The sequence below is a fragment of the Neophocaena asiaeorientalis genome, unplaced genomic scaffold, assembly GCF_003031525.2.
Source record: "Neophocaena asiaeorientalis asiaeorientalis breed wild unplaced genomic scaffold, Neophocaena_asiaeorientalis_V1.1 scaffold215, whole genome shotgun sequence".
Taxonomy (NCBI): Eukaryota; Metazoa; Chordata; class Mammalia; order Artiodactyla; family Phocoenidae; genus Neophocaena; species Neophocaena asiaeorientalis.
This window is the reverse complement of record NW_020175011.1, coordinates 177,581-195,162: the sequence shown is the minus strand read 5'-3', so window position 1 is coordinate 195,162 and position 17,582 is coordinate 177,581. Positions and strand designations below refer to the sequence as shown.

General features: G+C 42.9%; 1 protein-coding gene across 1 annotated transcript in view; it reads left to right on the top strand.

The window, feature by feature from the left end:
- The window catches only part of LYPD1 (LY6/PLAUR domain containing 1), a 52,129-nt gene that overhangs the window by 1,948 nt on the left and 32,599 nt on the right, over positions 1 to 17,582 (top strand). The gene's annotated exons all lie outside the window — the stretch shown is intronic.

Below are 17,582 nucleotides of genomic sequence, written 5' to 3'. Positions count from 1 at the left end.
GGGGGGGGGGGGGGGGGAGTGCATTTCAATGAGTGGCTCTCCTCTTTTTATGGACTGCCCTCACCTCCCTCTGCTAAAAGCTGATCGGGAGACTGGAAAATGTATGGATAACCGGCTCTGCTTGGCCAACTAGACAGTAGCCTGTGAGCAGTGTCAGCCTGACATATGAAGCTAGTTGAAGTTCCCAGAGGTCAATGCTTGAAAAATGTGTTTTGTCGAAGAGCCAGGCCATATTTCCTTGAAGAACACTACAGCATCTTTCTTTAATTTTAGAACTAATGCATCAAATTCCAGGCAAAAATTGCCAAAGATCTTTCAAGGGAATGTAGTTCCCCGCCCCACAAGCTTAGCTGCTTAGTTGGCTGACAGAGGGCCTGGGCATGAGGCGAAAAAAGAAAGGGGTCTTGTGAGAGAACACCTCACTCATTTCCTGCAGTCTTCTCGCCCAGTAGTCTCATCAGAAATCAAAGCCCCCCAAAAAGTGCAACTGGAACTTTGGGGAAACGGGTCAACTGCAGTTTCAATGCCAAGGTCAGGTCCACGAACATAGACTTTGCCATTGTAAGGATGTTGAAAAGATGGGTGAATGATATTCAGTGCCCCCAAGCGCTGCTTCTCTTGAGTTTGCTGAACTGCCCTGCCCTGCCCACGGAGCCTGGTGAAGGGTCCAGCTTGTTAAGTGACTTCCCTTAGTCCGCTGGTAGATTCATGCAAGGGCTCTAGTTTTAAAGTGAGCACCTTCGGAAAGAGAAGGGCCTGGAAGTGCCTTGTGGCTTACCACCTAGTAACCTGGGGAGCAGATAGCTGGTCGCTGTGCTGTGACGTGGCGTGCGTGCAGGCAACTTTAAAGGCTCTTCTTCATAGGTCATTAGCAGTCTAGGTGTGGAGTCTTTCCACCAGAATCACTCTTCTGGGAAGTCTGAAACGTAATCGCTCGCAAGAATAACGTCTCAAACAAAGCAGCATGCATTGTTTTGTCATATGGGATTCGGACTGTTAAAAAGGCAAAACAAAACGTAGTGATGATTCTATAGCTAAGATTGACACGCGTGATTCTGACAGGTTGTTTCTTTTCTGCTTGTTTCATTCCTGAGAATTTTATGTGAGCAAAAATGGATGATGGCCCTTCTACCTGAGGAACTCCCGTAATTTTCCTCAGAATCACTTTGAACACTTTGCTGTGTCTCTCAAAACATCTGTAGCTTTCTTCCAGGCAGTAGTTTAGAGCCAGACAAAAATGGGGATGTGAAACTTTCTCATCGTCCTCTAGGCCACTGCTTACCTGGGTATCATATATCATAACCTGGGATATGGTTGCCACGAGAAGAGGACAAGCTATGAACCAAATTACTTGCTCTCTAAAAGTGTATCTGAGGTGAACATTACAAACTCCATTTTCAAAGTGTGGTTTTTCATCTAGCTTCCCCCTCTCCTCCACCACACACTGTAAAAAAAAAAAAGGCAGTGCTGGCCTGATAACGCCTAGCTTCTCCCCGCAAAGCTGTAGTGCAGAGTCCATCAGTGCCTGACCTGAAGTTGCTGTTAGCTCAGTCAAGGCGGGCATTTTGTCGCCAAACCAGGTTTCTCCCACCACATGTCATAGGCTAGAGGATGACAGACACTGGAGATATAAGGCAAGCTCAATCGTGAAGCTTGAGAAGCAGAAACAGTTGATGGGCTCAGAGGGAAAGCCGGTTATTAGGGAAAGGATGCAAGCTCTGCACACGTGGAAACCAGGCATTCTTAGCCTGAATTCAATAGAAATCAGCCAAATGCACGTTTCTGTGCTTAAAGTGCGATGTTCGTGGAGGGATGGGGGCAGGAGGGGGAGTGGGCTGAAATTTCCAAGGCGCTTCCATTGTCATCATGTGATGGCTAGAGACCAATCAATTTAAGTGGCTGTTAACCCTCCCCTTGTTGGCAGGGCTGGAGAGCCAAGCTAAAAGCTCTGATTGTTAAGTGACCACAGCGTGGTATACTCATCACTATAGCAACAGCTAACTCCTGTTGCGTGCCCTGTGTAGGAGGCTCTTTCCCTGTGCTTTACGTGGGGGAAATTACCTGAAATCTGAGCATCCTCTTTGAAGGCCCTTATTTCCCCAGGCCGCGACCCACCGTGTTTAATTACGCTGCGGGGTCACCTTCTCCCCTCTGGAGCAAGGAAGTCCCACCTGTTCAATGATGCTGTTAGGAATCGAAGCCAGAATCGTTTGTGCTTGATCGGTAACATATACTGCTCCAAGAATTTTAGTGCTTTGGAATCGGAAGGGCTTCTGTTGCTGTTGTTGTTGTTTTAATTTTTTAAAAAATCATATACACTTTTCTACAAGAAAAACTACGAAAGGGGGGTTAGCAATCTTCTTTCTACTCCATCTCGTGTAACCACTTCCTGAATTTCTCCTTTAACAGAGAAAGTTCACCACCTTTTGCAGCTCATACACAAAAACTAACCTACCTTTGCGTAAAGATTATAAGTAAATATAACAACAGAAGAATCATATTTACAGGGATAAACCATAGTGGGTAGTTGATTTATAGTCAAGGGTGCACATTGGAATCTGGGACTTTTGTTCAAGTCCACATGTCTGGGCCCCTCCTTGAAGAGGCCAGTTCTGGAAGTCTGTGGTGTAACTGGCCGTGCGTCAGCCCCCCGCAGGTGACCATGGGGTGCCCTAAATTGAGAACTGCTGGTCTGGACCAACCTTTTTGTGTTATAGAGGAGGAAAACGAGGGCCAGAGAAATTAGATGTCTGGTCCACGTCTGTCAGCCAATGGTTACTGCGAGGCACCTGCTTCCTGGGCCAGCACCTTACACAGTAAAATATGCTGCTAGAGTTACCTGCAAAGATAATTCAGGTAAAGTGCTAAAGACTTAGACAATCCTCACACCCACCAGTCTCACCTAGTAGGCTTAGTGAACTGGGTTCAGCGCACGAGCCACAAAGTGGATTTTGTAAGAACAGGAGAACCGACTGGCAGGACCTTTACCTATTCCCCAGAGCGGCATTCCTGTTAGATGCTGAGATGATTCTCTGCTCCTTTTCCTTTTGGTCATTTATGGGGAAATAAGGCATGGGTTGTGGGGAAGAGAAGCGTCTTTCATTGTCCTTACTAACTGATATTTAAATGTTTGCATAATGAATGACTTGTTCTCTCCAGCTCTGCGCTTAATGAGTTAGTGTCTATGAACCAGCACCCTTGATAATGACATTTCTCTTGCTTTCGCCTATCACCGCCCTCCGCAAAATATTTCAAATATCGATTTTCACTTCGGAATGGAAGCCCCCCGCCCATGCATTTTAAAACCAGGGTATAAGGAACGTGAATCTGCATTTGTTTGACAGTGCAATCTTGTAATTAGAGTTTTTCCTCTTGACTAGATACAGTGAAAGGGGCGTAATTTAATTTTTATAGACTAGCCAATTTCTGCCCCTAGCAAAATATAGCTCTGCCACTGAGCAGAATGTTACGGGTTCTCCTAAACCTTATTTAAAAGTTAAATGCAGTATATTGCGAGAAAGTTCATGGTCTGAATCAGTAAGCTAATCGATCTCTTCACCCATCCTTTGCAACAGGCATTAATCTATTTGTCTGTTTTGCAGTATGCGAGTTCACTGATTTATATGCCATGCTGCATCTACCTTATGGCTGTATAAGTAATGGCTACTTTCCTTTGGGGTTAGTTAGTTGCTCATTAAGTTGGGCAGGGATGGCTCGATGCCTTGGACAGGGTAATTTTATGCCTTATTTTCCCATGAGCTATCGAAAGATAAGGGGATAGCAAGAGAGGACCTGGGGTCTCTAATCAGTCACCCACTCTTAGCAGAAAGCAGTGGAAAGCTAACCACGGCCTATGTTCTCTTAAGGCTGTGCTCTGCTTAGTTTCACCAAGATTTACAATAACAGGCTGTAGTTTGTCTTTGGGGTGGTCCTGGCAGGAAGAAGGGCCAATTTTGCTTATCAATATTATATCAGAGTCCCTTTATACCCGGATTCTTTAAAGCGCACACACATGGCATATATATGTATGAGCGTATATTTTTAAATTTTGCCTATATCAGTTGACACACACAAACATAATTCTTGTGAGAAAAGAAGTGAAAATATTGCATCCTCCTTTTTTGTAGCTGTTCAGGTCGTACAAAGACGTTTTCTAACTTCTTTTCCCCAGAACATCTTTGTTCAGAGTACCAGTGATGTTTGTCAATCTTCTAGTGCCCTTTATCTGCTCCATATCTTTTTCTCTTACCTCTTCTCTCCTGTCATCTCCCTTTTGAACATCCTACCTGTAGCCCTTACTTTCTCATTCTCAAATCCACTTTGCATCACTGAGATGGGCTATGGACTCCACTCGAAGAATAAAGTAAAGAACAAAAATGAAAAAATAATCACCATGATTTAACTTTGCCAGGGAGACCGCAACAGATTAAAAAACTTTAAAATAAAAAAGATTCAGGTGTCAAGACAGATATTCCTATATATTAACACCGGCCCTGCTTAAAAAGGTTTCCATGCCAACCTCAATAATGTTATGAATTACACGGGGAAAGATTCTGTGCGATGAATGTCAATATCACTGCCTCCTTTCCAGTGGGACCCTGAAAGAACACCTTTCTCTCCAGAGCAAGACATTTTGCCAATCCGATTATTCACTTAGTTCTCAAGATGCGCCCATCTTTTTCATGTGGCAGGCACAGCCGACTCCTGAGCAGGACTTCAGAGGGTGAATATCAAATGTCATTAGTCCCTCGGACTCTCCAGTACGTAAAGTATTTGTTTATGTTAACTTTCCAGCTGAACAAGCAGCCAGGGCTGACCTCCCATCTCCAGAGATGAAACGTTTGAAGATTGATCCAGCTTCTCCCATAACACTTAATTCCTCCCACTGCGATTTCACGAAAGCTTCCATCATTGATGGTTTTCCTAATGAGTTTAAACAGAGAGGCTTCAAAGCTGGGTTTTTCCTCCCAAGTGAAAAATGAAACGAACTATGAAAACAAAACACACCGTTTCCTTTTGAACTTTGAAAAGGAAATCTGCTTCCCTTACATATTCCTGAATATACAGCCTGCTTTCTGTCTCTCCCTCTCCCCTTCCCGCCTTCTTTCCGTCTTGCCTACCTTCCTCTCTCCCTCCCTTTCTCTTTCTTTTTTTTCTGATTAACTGACTTAGGTTCTCATGCCCAAACCTGGGAAAGGTTTATTATCGCACTGTGCAGTAGTAACCCACACCCTAACCCCTGTTGTCAGCAGTTGAATGGAAAGGGTATCCATCACCTTTAGGGAGCAAGGAGCCATGCTCCAGGTTTCCCAGGCTTGGTGACTTTAAAGAGGTTACTTAACATCCCAGGGGCTTAGCTTTCTCCGCTGTAATATGTAGAAACAGGCCACCTGTCTTCTTATGAGATACAGCAAGGCAGTGAGGAATGCTGTCAGTATAACCACCTTAAGGCACCAGTACTAAAGGGGGAAACCTGCCGGAATGCTCACCAGGAGTTGCCTCGTTCACTCTCCATAGCTGCCTCTGAAGGCTGGCCCAGACACCTGAGCCTAAGTTACGTTACATATTACTTCTTCATTTCTCAGACTGAAGGAGTCCTTGCGTGTAACCTTTCATTCCTTATGATAGGGTCCTTATACTTAGCCTGGAAGGTTCACAGTGAGATAATATATTCACTTGATAGTTGGTGAATCTGAGATGCAGAGAGACGTAGCAATTTGCTCAGGACCACACAGCCAGTGGGACTGGAATTCAAGTCCTTTTTCCTTCCCCAGGATTTTTTCGATCACTCTAACACCATTTCTTTTCTGGATTTTAATTACAACCTTTTTGAGATATAATTTACGTACCATACAAGGCATCCTTTTAGAGTGTATAATGGATTTGTTTTTAGTATATTCACAGAGTTGTGAATATAATCTAATTCCAGAACGTTTTCATCACCCCAAAAAGAAACCCTGTAACCGTTAGCTGTCACTAATCTGGGAACCACTAATCTACTTTCTGTCCCTATGGATTTGCCTCTTCTGGACATTTCCTGTACATGGAATCACAGAAAATGTGATTTTTCGTGACCGACTTCTCTCGCTTAGGATAATGTGTTCAAGGTGCACCCGTTTCACATCCCATTTTGAGGTGCACCTTTCCTCTTGCTCGTACAGGGGTCTGAAGGGGAAACTCAGGCTTGGCAAGTCCCTCAATTAGAGCGGGGTGGGATGAGATGGGGTTAGGAGAGGGCATGGCTGTGAACCTGGAACTCCAGGGGCTAATTAGCCGGTTTGCTGAGTGGAACGAAAAACCTGTGCCAAGAGCAAGCTGTCCCAGGGAGCCGTGGGGCAAAGGACCCAGCACTGGGCTTCGCATCCGTCGCCTCCCTATCCACTGCCATCTGTTAATCTGCTTTTCCCTGAGGGGACCTTGAATTCGTCTGTTAGCCACAAGAATCCTCAGGCATCTTGGGTGGGCTATTCCTGATGCCAGAAGCTCTTATCGGTGATCCCAGCTGCCCATCCCAACATCCGGCCTCACCCGCAGACCATAGCCCTCAAGCACCCTGCACCTCTTAGGCTAGAAGAGATCTTCATTTATAATTTCACAGATGAGAAGACTGTAGCTTTCTTTCCTGAGGGCTTAAGCATCTTGATGAGTCCGTTTCCCTTTCTTCCCTTGAGAAGGCTTGAGGGTTGAGCAGGTTGAGAAGTATTCTGGGGAGAGATTGTAGTTAAGGAGATGGGATTCTGGTGTGATTTGATCATCTACAAGGAATACTCAGTAAATGTGCAAATCTAGCCTTTTTCTCCCAAACCAAGCCACTGATTAGAGTCTTCACGTAGGCACAGCTGTTCGCTCCTTCAGAAGGTATAAGTTTCTTTTCTTTCCCTCTCAAAGACTAAGCTGAATCCTTCTTTGCCTTGTGGTGCAAGTGATTGTATTTTGGGGGAAGAGAATTGCTGGTGGAGGACAATGTTTCCTCCCCTGGGCATTCCACAAAAGGCCATATCTATAAAGTAGGAGCTTCAATCAAACCTGTGATGAATCATCCTGTGAATAAACAAAAGAATTATGGTATATGTCACTAATTCCTTCTATCCATGGTAAACTTTGGGCTGTGGCTATTATTGTGATACAGGAACCGTCTTCACCAGCCAAAACTATACCACATGTTCCCTTATTAATAAATTACTTCCAACCTTCTGATCGCCTTCAACAGTCCAAAGCAAAGCAGCAGATGGACTGAATTAAGTGCTTTCGATAAGGTGAAACCATAAAAAGTCTGTAATAAATTGCTTTTTTTTTCAACAATGCATTTAAATAGAATAAAGCAGGGATAGTTCGCAACGCTGATTCCCACCTTTCTGACTTTGCAATAAACCAGGAGAGGGATCCAGATGCAAAAGTGATTGAAGTGTTGCATTATTCTAAGGAAGTTGTGATACTTGGTCCAGGGCATTTCATTTCTCACTGGACATGGACAATAGCTTTTGATGTTCTCCTATTTCTTGGACTTGTCGGTGAGAGCGGAGGATGGGTGGAGACAGCGCCAGGAGCCGGTGATACCCGGAGAGGCTCTCAGCCCTCCCCCCGCCGTGGTCCAGCGTGCTGTACTCGCTGTGAATATGAATGTGCAGAGCAGCTTCGGATGCCCTGCACTGAGGCTGCTTCAAAGAGCACCCAAAGTGATGCTGGGTGATGGGTTTTGTTCACTGTTTCGTTGCCGCTTATGCAAAATCTGCCAAAACACTCAGGTCTCCTGTAACTTCAGAGATAACAAGAGGCTAGGCAGGTTGATGAGTTTTCCACCCAGTGAGGACATCCAAATGGATCTCGGCTTCAAAGCCAGCCGCGAGATATAATCTTTCGAGAATTTCCCCGGCTTCAGAGAGAAAGGCCGCGAGTGGATGGGACCGCACCTGGAGAGGGAAGTTCGCTGACTTTCTTTAAAGAGGCCAAACATCATTCTACTCAACCTGTCACTGGCCGTTGGAAGGGAAAAAAAAAAAAGAAAGCAGGTCAGAAGCAGTTCTACATAAGAGTGGGTTCAGATCCAGGGAGGCTAAACCATCCGTGTAAAACCTGGGTCCGTGTGTAAAAGCCAACCGGGGGCCCTGCTTACCTGTGCTTCTGGAATTGACCTTCCCTGGTGTCGGTGATGACAGGAGAATGACAGAGGGTTGCTCTGACAATTTTATTTTTGTTCAGTGTTCTCCAGCCAGCAGTTTGCCTGGTGCAGGATCCTTTAGTATTTTAGAGCATCTTTTCCTAATCGAATTGAACTGTAGCTTCATTCACTAGTGTCCATTCCCGGTGTTCATTTCTGTGCCCAGGGCTCCTGAAAGCCCACTGTGCCTGCCTCCCTCTTCCTTTGTCTCTCTTGGTCTCTCGCTGTTTCTCTGTTTCTCCCCCTCCTTCCCTATCTCTCTTTCACACACATATACTTACACTCACTCACTGCTATGCAGACATCCCATAAATATTTGCTGAATGAGTATGCTTGAAAAATCAAGTTTCAAGCTAAAATAAATAGGTTTATCTGTTGGTATTTTTAAAATATATCGAAAATGAGGGTGCTTAAATCTCTATCATAAGAGGAAACAAAGATAAGTTGAATATACTTTTTGCTTTTTCGTTAAACTGGGAAGAGTCTGCTAATGCCTGTTAATGTCATTTAAGGAACAACTTTGAAGTGTAATCCACCCCGGTTTTTCTAGTAGGTCAGCTTTTAAGGATGTGCTTTGAATAGGAGTGTTTTCTGGAAACACACGCACACCCTACTTCTGCAACATTCCACTAACTTGGTACTCAAGCTGAGAACAGGTCACCACCCAGCCAGTTCTATCAGCTGGAGGTTTAAGTATTTGGAACTCTGTCACATTGAGATCTGCCTTTGTCATGAACTCCCTTAGGAAGAAAACCAGTCCCTCCATATGCAGTCATATTCCCCCAACAAATCTCTGTTCCCTCTCCGCAGGCATCTCCCACACAGGAGATGCAAGTTTAAAATACAAATGGATAGGTCCCACGAGACAGAGGCAATCCAGACTTTCAGCTGGGGGATGTACTTCTAAACCGTTTGGTTTTGGAAAATTAAACCACAGAGAGAAGCAGAAAAAAAAAAAAAGACTATGTTTTACGTTTTTGTTCTCCCATGGTCTGTCTTGCACTTAACACTTTCGCTAGGCTCTAAGAATCCAACTAATTGCTTGTATTCTTGCCCTGTTTATTGAATATCATTAATATCATTGTCATAAGACCTGGATGTCATTCTTATGTTGAAGCTCGAAGAAGTTCTGGCTGCAGTAGCTTCAGGCATCAAGAAGCATTTAGGTCTATTCCCCTCATTGGTTTATGGGACATAGTTTCAAAAGAGAACCAGCCATTGTTGCTGCCAGATTCCTTTATGTTCTTACCTCCACTCTGGACCTCACTTTCTGTATCACTTAAGAATGTCTTTAGTGGCAAGTAATGGAGACTCGAGTCTTAAAGGCCTGTATTGTTTACCTAACAAGATGATCCAGAAGAAGGATGTCCTGGGGTTGCTTCCACAACTCAGTGATGTCATCGAAGACCCAGGTTTTCTCCATTTTCCTGCTCATTTTCCTAAGCATCGGCTTTTTGTCCTGAGGCCAACTGCCTCTTGATCACAAGGGGGCTACTTATATTCAATTAAAGGGAAGGGATAGCACCAAGGAGCTTTTCTCTCCAGCTTTTCCTTTTAACAAGAAAACAAAATCTCTCCCAGAGTCCCCCCAAGAGACTTCTCCTTATCTTTCGTTCATCAGAATGTTTTCTTGTGGCCACTGTTTGCTGTAAGGAAGAAAGCAGAGGACGGCTATCGGGTGGCTGTCAGTGTCTGCCAAATCACCTTCTGAGAAATCCTCGCACAAAACCGGAAAGAATCAAGCATAGTGCTTCCAGGCCCCCTGGAGAAATAACAGGGATGATTTCCCCGCCCGAACATCACCCGCTCTTTTGCGTAACACAAACACTGAAATGCGTCGTCAGAGGACCTCCATCATGAATCACTGTCACGTTTTTCTCTTTTGGCTGTGCTGTGGGGCACGCAGGATCTTAGTTCCCAGACCAGGGATCGAACCTGTGCCCCCTGCGGTGGAAGCGTGGAGGTCCTAACCACCGGACTACAGGGAATTTCCCACCTGTCACATTTTGGAAAGGGAAAGAAGTACATACGCTAGCAAGTGATGTCCCGATGTTTAGTTCAAGGTGTATGTGACATTTCAGAATTTTGGTTCACTGAATGATGAGCTGTAAGAGTATAACTAAATTTTAGCGTGAGGATATTTTCTACAGGACAGAATGATGTGTTCGTGGCGACGAATACAAGGGTGCCTTGAGTTAAAAGATTCGATGTTCTCGGCCCCTCCCATCTGGAGCCATTAGGCCACCGAGGACTCTGTTGTCCCTAATTCGGGTAAATTTGTGTGCAAGAAACTAACTGATCATCATCTTTGGGTCCCGTGATGTTAACTTTGCCATTTTGGAACAATAATGAGAAGGCCTTCAGGGTTAAAAATGCAAGAGCACGGTTTCATAAATCACTGAAGGGCACTGTTAATAGTGAGATAATAAGTCATAAATATCTGTTCCCTCAGTCCCCCACGGCAAACTGGGGGAACAAAGACACCAGCTGAGGAAAAGCAAGTGTCTGTGCAGAAACCTTCCTGGCTCAGAAAGTTATAAATGAGCAGAGAAGTCCACGTCTCATGTGAAAGTCAAGTAGAACTAACAGTTGGCATCGTACATTACGGGTGGGTTGTTTGCTTGCTATAATTAAGGTGGCATCCGTGGTTAGCAGCCTTGAAAATTAAACTCAACAACAAAAACTTTTGAAAGGGATAATCAAAGCCTTCTGAATAATGACGTTAACACCTCCCTGTTATGAGGAAAGAATGTTCTTGAGGTATCTTGTTTCATGTCTGTGTTCTTGAGGCTGTGGCCGTTGTTTGAACAGACAAACGTTTGTTTTTGCCCGTAGGGGTCAGTCGGGTGCCTTTGCGTTACCCTGAATTTCTGGTTCCACCAAACTAGACCAGGCTGGGCGGACGGCTCGGTGTCAGTACGCATATGTAATGCCAGACCCTGGCGCCTCCCTTGTTATTTGGCCCTTTAAAAACTGTTAGCATTCTTGTTTCCTTCCTGTGGCCATCTGCAGCTCCAGTGGATGGGGCATCTTTGGCTTTTAAAACATTCACATCCATGGCAAAGGAAAAGTACTTAAGAGCCAGAACACAGAATTGTCCAGGAAAAAACTACCTCCAGGTCTTCTCCTCCTCTTATGTCTGATGAATGGTGCCCGTCGTGGCAGTAACGAGGCACAAGTACCTAGAGATGAGCTTCTTCTTCCCGAAATGTCCTCATTAGAATGCAGAGACTATCAAAATTCCTCACACGGTGTTCTTTAAGAGAAAAAGAAAAAAAATACTTGGGAACAAATGGAAGATTTTTTTTCTCCCAGTTTCTTTCGAAACTCAGTGAAAATGCATATAGTTCATTCCGGTTACCCATTTCCAAGCATTTTTCCTTGAGGAGCTGTTCCTGGTCCTGCATGGAATAGTTACTCTAGTGTAATCATAGCTCCGGTGCAGTAAGTGTTGGTGATTTTTCGAGTAGAGGAAGATTAGCCTTACTCCCAGAGGGGCGTTCACACAAGTAGCAGTTTGCCATCGAAGTTTGACTTTAGAACTAAATTATACAACATGGGGTGAAAAGTAATGGACTCTTAAAAGCTCTCTTTAGGGCTTCCCTGGTGGCGCAGTGGTTGAGAACCCGCCTGCCAATGCAGGGGACACGGGTTCGAGCCCTGGTCTGGGAGGATCCCACATGCCGCGGAGCAACTAGGCCCGTGAGCCACAACTACTGAGCCTGCGCGTTTGGAGCCTGTGCTCCGCAACAAGAGAGGCCGCCATAGTGAGAGGCCCGCGCACCGCCATGAGGAGTGGCCCCTACTTGCCGCAACTAGAGAAAGCCCTCGCACAGAAACGAAGACCCAACACAGCCAAAAATAAATTAATTAATTAATAAACTCTACCCCCAACATCTTCTTAAAAAAAAAAAAAAGAAACAACGTTAAATGGTTTTTGTTTCTGATTCTCCAAGTCCAGAGGCTATTGGAGCAGAAGATCAGTTGGAAAATGCTTCCCAGTCCCACAGACAGTCGCTATAGAATTAAGTTCTAGGACACTGTGCAAACTGGGTCAAATAGAACCTGGTGGGGTTTAGAGGGTACTCAGTGGTTATCAGCCTTCTTTCTTACCCAGGTTCTGAGCAAATTGAGAAATAAAACAAGGAACAAGACAGATGAGGCCCAAAAGATCACCACTGTTACTAAGAAAGACTAGGTTGGAGGGAATAGCTTTGGGGGGAAAGTCAAACAGTTTTCCAAATTAGCATCTTCAAATTAGCTGGTTTACCCAGTCCAAACAAAGCCAGAGAAGGACGTTTCTTGCCCCGGGGAGCAGGGCAGACCACCTGTTTGCTATGAGCCACTCACTGCCAAGAAAGATAAGGAAGGGGATGAACAGCGTGTGCCCTGTTTAGTCTTCTTAAATTTACCAATCAGATATGTCACTCCACCTCCCTTGGGGAAGAGAGAATAGAGGTCTAGAGAGGCCAGGAGTTGCGCTAATTGAGGGAACGTTGGAAGAGGGGGAAAACCATTCCCCCAGTAATCTTCCCTCAAGCCCATCACACTGAAAAATAGTCATTTCCAGAGCCCCCAAGGCCTTTGAGGCACAAAGGGAGTAATTAAATAGCACAGATGTTTGGGGCTACCCTCTGTCACCTATACAGACATACAAACGTTATTGGTCATCAGCATGTGCGGTGGTCAGTCACGTTTCACTGAAGCATTTTTTGGGGTAGAACATAGAAAAATGATATAGACTTGTCCCTCACCTAATACCAGCGTCTTTTACGAAACTTTTTTATTTTGAAATAATTTGAGACTTGCAGAAAAGCTGCCAAAATAGTAGAGGGTTTCCGTGTACCCTTCACCCAGCTTCTGCTAATGTTAATAACTAGCATCACCGCAGTACAATGATCAAAACTGAGAAATTAACATACTGTTCATTCAGCCATGGTTCGTATTTGGATTTCACACGTTTTTCCTTTTTCTATTCCCGGATCCTCTACAGGATCCTACATTGCATTTCATGGTCATGTCTCCTCCTCTAATCTCAGTTACCAGTTCCTCACTCTTTTCTTGCCTTTTGTGATCTTAACACTTTTCATTTTTATTGAAGTACAGTTGATTTACAATATTGTGTTTGTTTCAGGTATACAACCAAGTGATTCCATTATACATATATGTATGTATATATCTGTATTCCTTTTTTCAATTCTTTTCCATTATACTTTATTCCAAGATATTGAATATAGTTCCCTGTGCTATGCAGTAAATCCTTGTTGTTTATATATAGTAATGTGCATTTGTTAATCCCACGCTCCCAATCTATCCCTCTTCCCTTCCCCTTTGGTAACCATAACTTTGTTTTCTATGCCTGTGAGTCTGTTTCTGTTTTATAAATAAGTTCACTGGTACTGTTTTTTAGATTCCATGTAGAAGTGATATCATATGATACTTGTTTTTCTCTGACTTACTTCACTTAGTATGATAATCTCTAGGTCCACCCATGCAAATAATAAATAATGCAAATGGCATGATTTCATTTCTTTTTAATGCCTGTGTAATATTCCATCATGTATATGTATAGACATACATATACACACACATATATACACATATATACATACATATACCACATCTTTTTTTACATATATATACATTGTTTTTTAATATTCTTTTTCATTATGGTTTATCATAGGATATTGAATATAGTTCCCAGTGCTATACAGTAGGACCTTGTTGTCTATCCATTCTATATATAATAGTTTGCATCTGCTCATCCCAACCCCCTCCCCCTTGACAACCACAAATCTGTTCTCTATGTCCGTGTTTCTGTTTCATAGATAGGTTCATTTGTGTCATATTTTAGATTCCACATATAAGTGATATCATATGGTATTTGTCTTTCTGACTTAGTATGATAATCTCTAGTTGCATCCATGTTGCTGCAAATGGCATTATTTCGTTCCTTTTTTATGGCTGAGTAGTATTCCATTGTGTATATATACCACATCTTTATCCATTCCTCTGTCCATGGACATTTAGGTTGTTTCCATGTCTTGGCTATTGTGAATAGTGCTTCTATGAACACAGGGGTTCATGTATCTTTTTGAATTATAGTTTTATCTGTATATATGCCCAGGAGTGGGATTGATGGATCATATGGCAATTCTATTTTTAGTTTTCTGAGGAACCTCCATACCTTTTTCCACAGTGGCTGCACCAACTTACATTCCCACCAACAGTGTAGGAGAGTTCCCTTCTCTCCACACCTTCTCCAGCATTTGTTGTTTGTAGACTTTTTAATGATGCCCATTCTGACCGGTGTGAGGTGGTACCTCATTGTAGTTTTGACTTGCATTTCTCTAATAATTAGCGACGTTGAGCATCTTTTCATGTGCCTGTCGGTCCTCTGTATGTCTTCTTCGGAGAAATGTCTGTTTAGGTCTTCTGCCCAGTTTTTGATTCAGTTGTTTTGTTGTTGTTGTTGAGTTGTATGAGCTGTTTGTATATTTTGGAAATTAAGCCCTTGTCAGTCGTATCATTTGCAAATATTTTCTCCCATTCTGTACGTTGTCTTTTCTTTTTTTTTATGGTTTCTTCTGCTGTGCAACAGCCTGTAAGTTTGATTAGGTCCCATTTGTTTATTTTTGTTTTTATTTCTATTGCTTTGGGAGACTGACCTAAGAAAACATTGGTACAAATCAGAGAATGTTTTGCCTATGATCTCTTCTAGGAGTTTTATGGTGTCATGTCTTATGTTTAAGTCTTTAAGCCATTTTGAGTTTATTTTTCTGTATGGTGAGAGGGTGTGTTCTAACTCCACTGATTTACATGTGGCTGTCCAACTTTCCTAACATCACTTGCTGAAGAGACTAGCTTTTTCCCAATGTATATCCTTGCCTCCTTTGTGGAAGATTAATTGACCGTAGCTGTGTGGGTTTATTTCTGGGCTCTCTATTCTGTTCCATTGATCCATATGTCTGTTTTTGTGCCAGTACCATGCTGTTTTGATTACCGTAGCTTTGTAGTATTGTCTGAAGTCTGGGAGGGTTATTCCTCCTGCTTTGTTCCTTTTCTTCAGGATTGCTTTGGCAATTCTGGGTCTTTTGTGGTTCCATATGAATTTTAGGATTATCTGTTCTAGTTCTGTAAAAAGTGTCATGGGTAGTTTGGTAGGGACTGCATTAAATCTGTAGATTGCTTTGCGTAGTATGGCCATTTTAACAATATTAATTCTTCAAATCCAAGAGCATGGGATATCTTTCCATTTCATTGAATCATCTTCAGTTTCCTTTATTAATGATTTACAGTTCTCAGCGTATAAGTCTTTCACCTCCTTGGTCAGGTTTATTCCTAAGTATTTTGTTTTTAGGGGTGCAATTTTAAAAGGTTTTTTTTTTTTTTTTTTACATTCCCTTTCCGATATTTCATTGCTGTTGTAAAGAAATGCAACCAATTTCTGTATGTTAAGCTTGTATCCTGCTACCTTGCTGAATTCGTTTATCAGTTCTAGTAGTTTTTGTGTGGAGTCTTTAGGGTTTCATATCATCCGATAAAGTATCGTATCATCTGCATATTATGACAATTTTACCTCTTCCCTTCCAATTTGGATACTTCTTATTTCTTTGATTGCTGTGGCTAGGACTTCCAATACGATGTTGAATAGAAGAGATGAGAGTGGTCATCCTTGTCTTGTTCCAGATTTAATTTAATTAATTAATTAATTTATTTATTTATTGGCCATGCCGCTTGCAGGATCTTAGTCCCCCAATCAGGGATTGAACCCATGCCCCCTGCAGTGGAAGCATGGAGTCTTAACCACTGGACTACCAGGGAAGGCCCTTGTTCCAGATTTTAGCAGGAAGGCTTTCAGCTTTTCACCGTTGAGTATTATATTGACTGTGGGTTTGTCATAAATAGCTTCTATTATACTGAGATATGTTCCCTCTATACCCACTTTGGTAAGAGGTTTTATCATGAATGGATGTTGAATTTTGTCAAATGCTTTCTCTGCATCTATTGAGATGATCTCAAAAGAGATTTTGTCTTTTCTTTAGTTTTTGTGGTGTATCACATCAATTTACATATGTTGAACCATCGTTGTGAACTTGGGATAAATCTCACTTGGTCGTGGTGTGTGATCTTTTTTACGTGTCATTGGATTCAGTTTGCTGATATTTTGTTGAGAATTTTTTGCATCTAAATTCATCAGAGATGTTGGCCTGTAATTTTCCTTTTTGGTGGTGTGTTTGTCTGGTTTTGGTATCAGGGTGATGGTGGCCTTGTAGAATGAGCTGCGGGAGTGTTCCTTCCTCTGCACTTTTTTGGAAGAGTTTCAGAAGGATAGGTCTTAACTCTTCTCTAAATGTTTGATAGTTGAGATTTCTCCTTTTTCATTTCTTATTTTGTTTATTTGGGTTCTCTCTCTTTTCTTCTTGGTGAGCCTGGCCAGAGGTTTGTCAGTCTTGTTTATCCTTTCGAAGAACCAGCTCTTGGTTTTATTGATTTTTTCTGGGTTTTTTTTGTTTGTTTGTTTGTTTGTTTTTCCGGTACACGGGCCACTCGCTGCTGTGGCCTGTCCCATTGCGGAGCACACTGCTGCGCGTGGGCTTTCCCTAGTTGTGGTGAGCCGGGGCTATTCTTTGTTGTGGTGTGCGGGCTTCTCATTGCGGTGGCTTCTCTTGTTGCGGAGCACAGGCTCTAGGCACGTGGGCTCAGTACTTGTGGCTCGTGGGCTTTAGAGTGCAGGCTCAGTAGTTGTGACACACGGGCTTAGTTCCTCCACGATTTCTCATTTCTTTTTCTGTGGTTGATTTCTAGTTTCATGCCATTGTGGTCAGAAAAGATGCTTGAGATAATTTCCATACTTTTAAATTTATTGAGGCTTGTTTTGTGCCCTAGTATGTATACCACATCTTCTTTAGCCATTCATCTGTCAGTGGACATCTAGGTTGCTTCCATGTCTTGCCTATCGTAAATAGTGCTGCTATGAACATTGGGGTGCATGTATCTTTTGTGACCTTGACAGTTTTGAAGAGGACTGGTCAGCTTTTTGTACACTGTCCCTCAATTTGGGTTGCTCTGATGTTTTCTCATGATCAGATTGAGGGAACAAGAACACTCAGAAGGGACGCCCATCACCTCTCCATGCATCACATCAAGGGGTGTGTGATGTCAACATGTCTTGTTACTGGTGATGTTAAGTTTGATCGCTTAATTAGGTGCTATCTGCTGGGTTTCTCCACTGTAAAGTGACTGTTTCTCCCTTTTTATTTAATACATAATTTGAAGGAGATCATTTGAAATTCTACAAATATCCTCTTTCCCCTCAAACACTGCTCAGTAATTTTAGCATCTACCAGTGGATTTTTCCCTCACCAGTTAGCACTGTGGTGGTATAATCTGAATTTCTGTTTCTCTCTTCCTTCTGCATTTA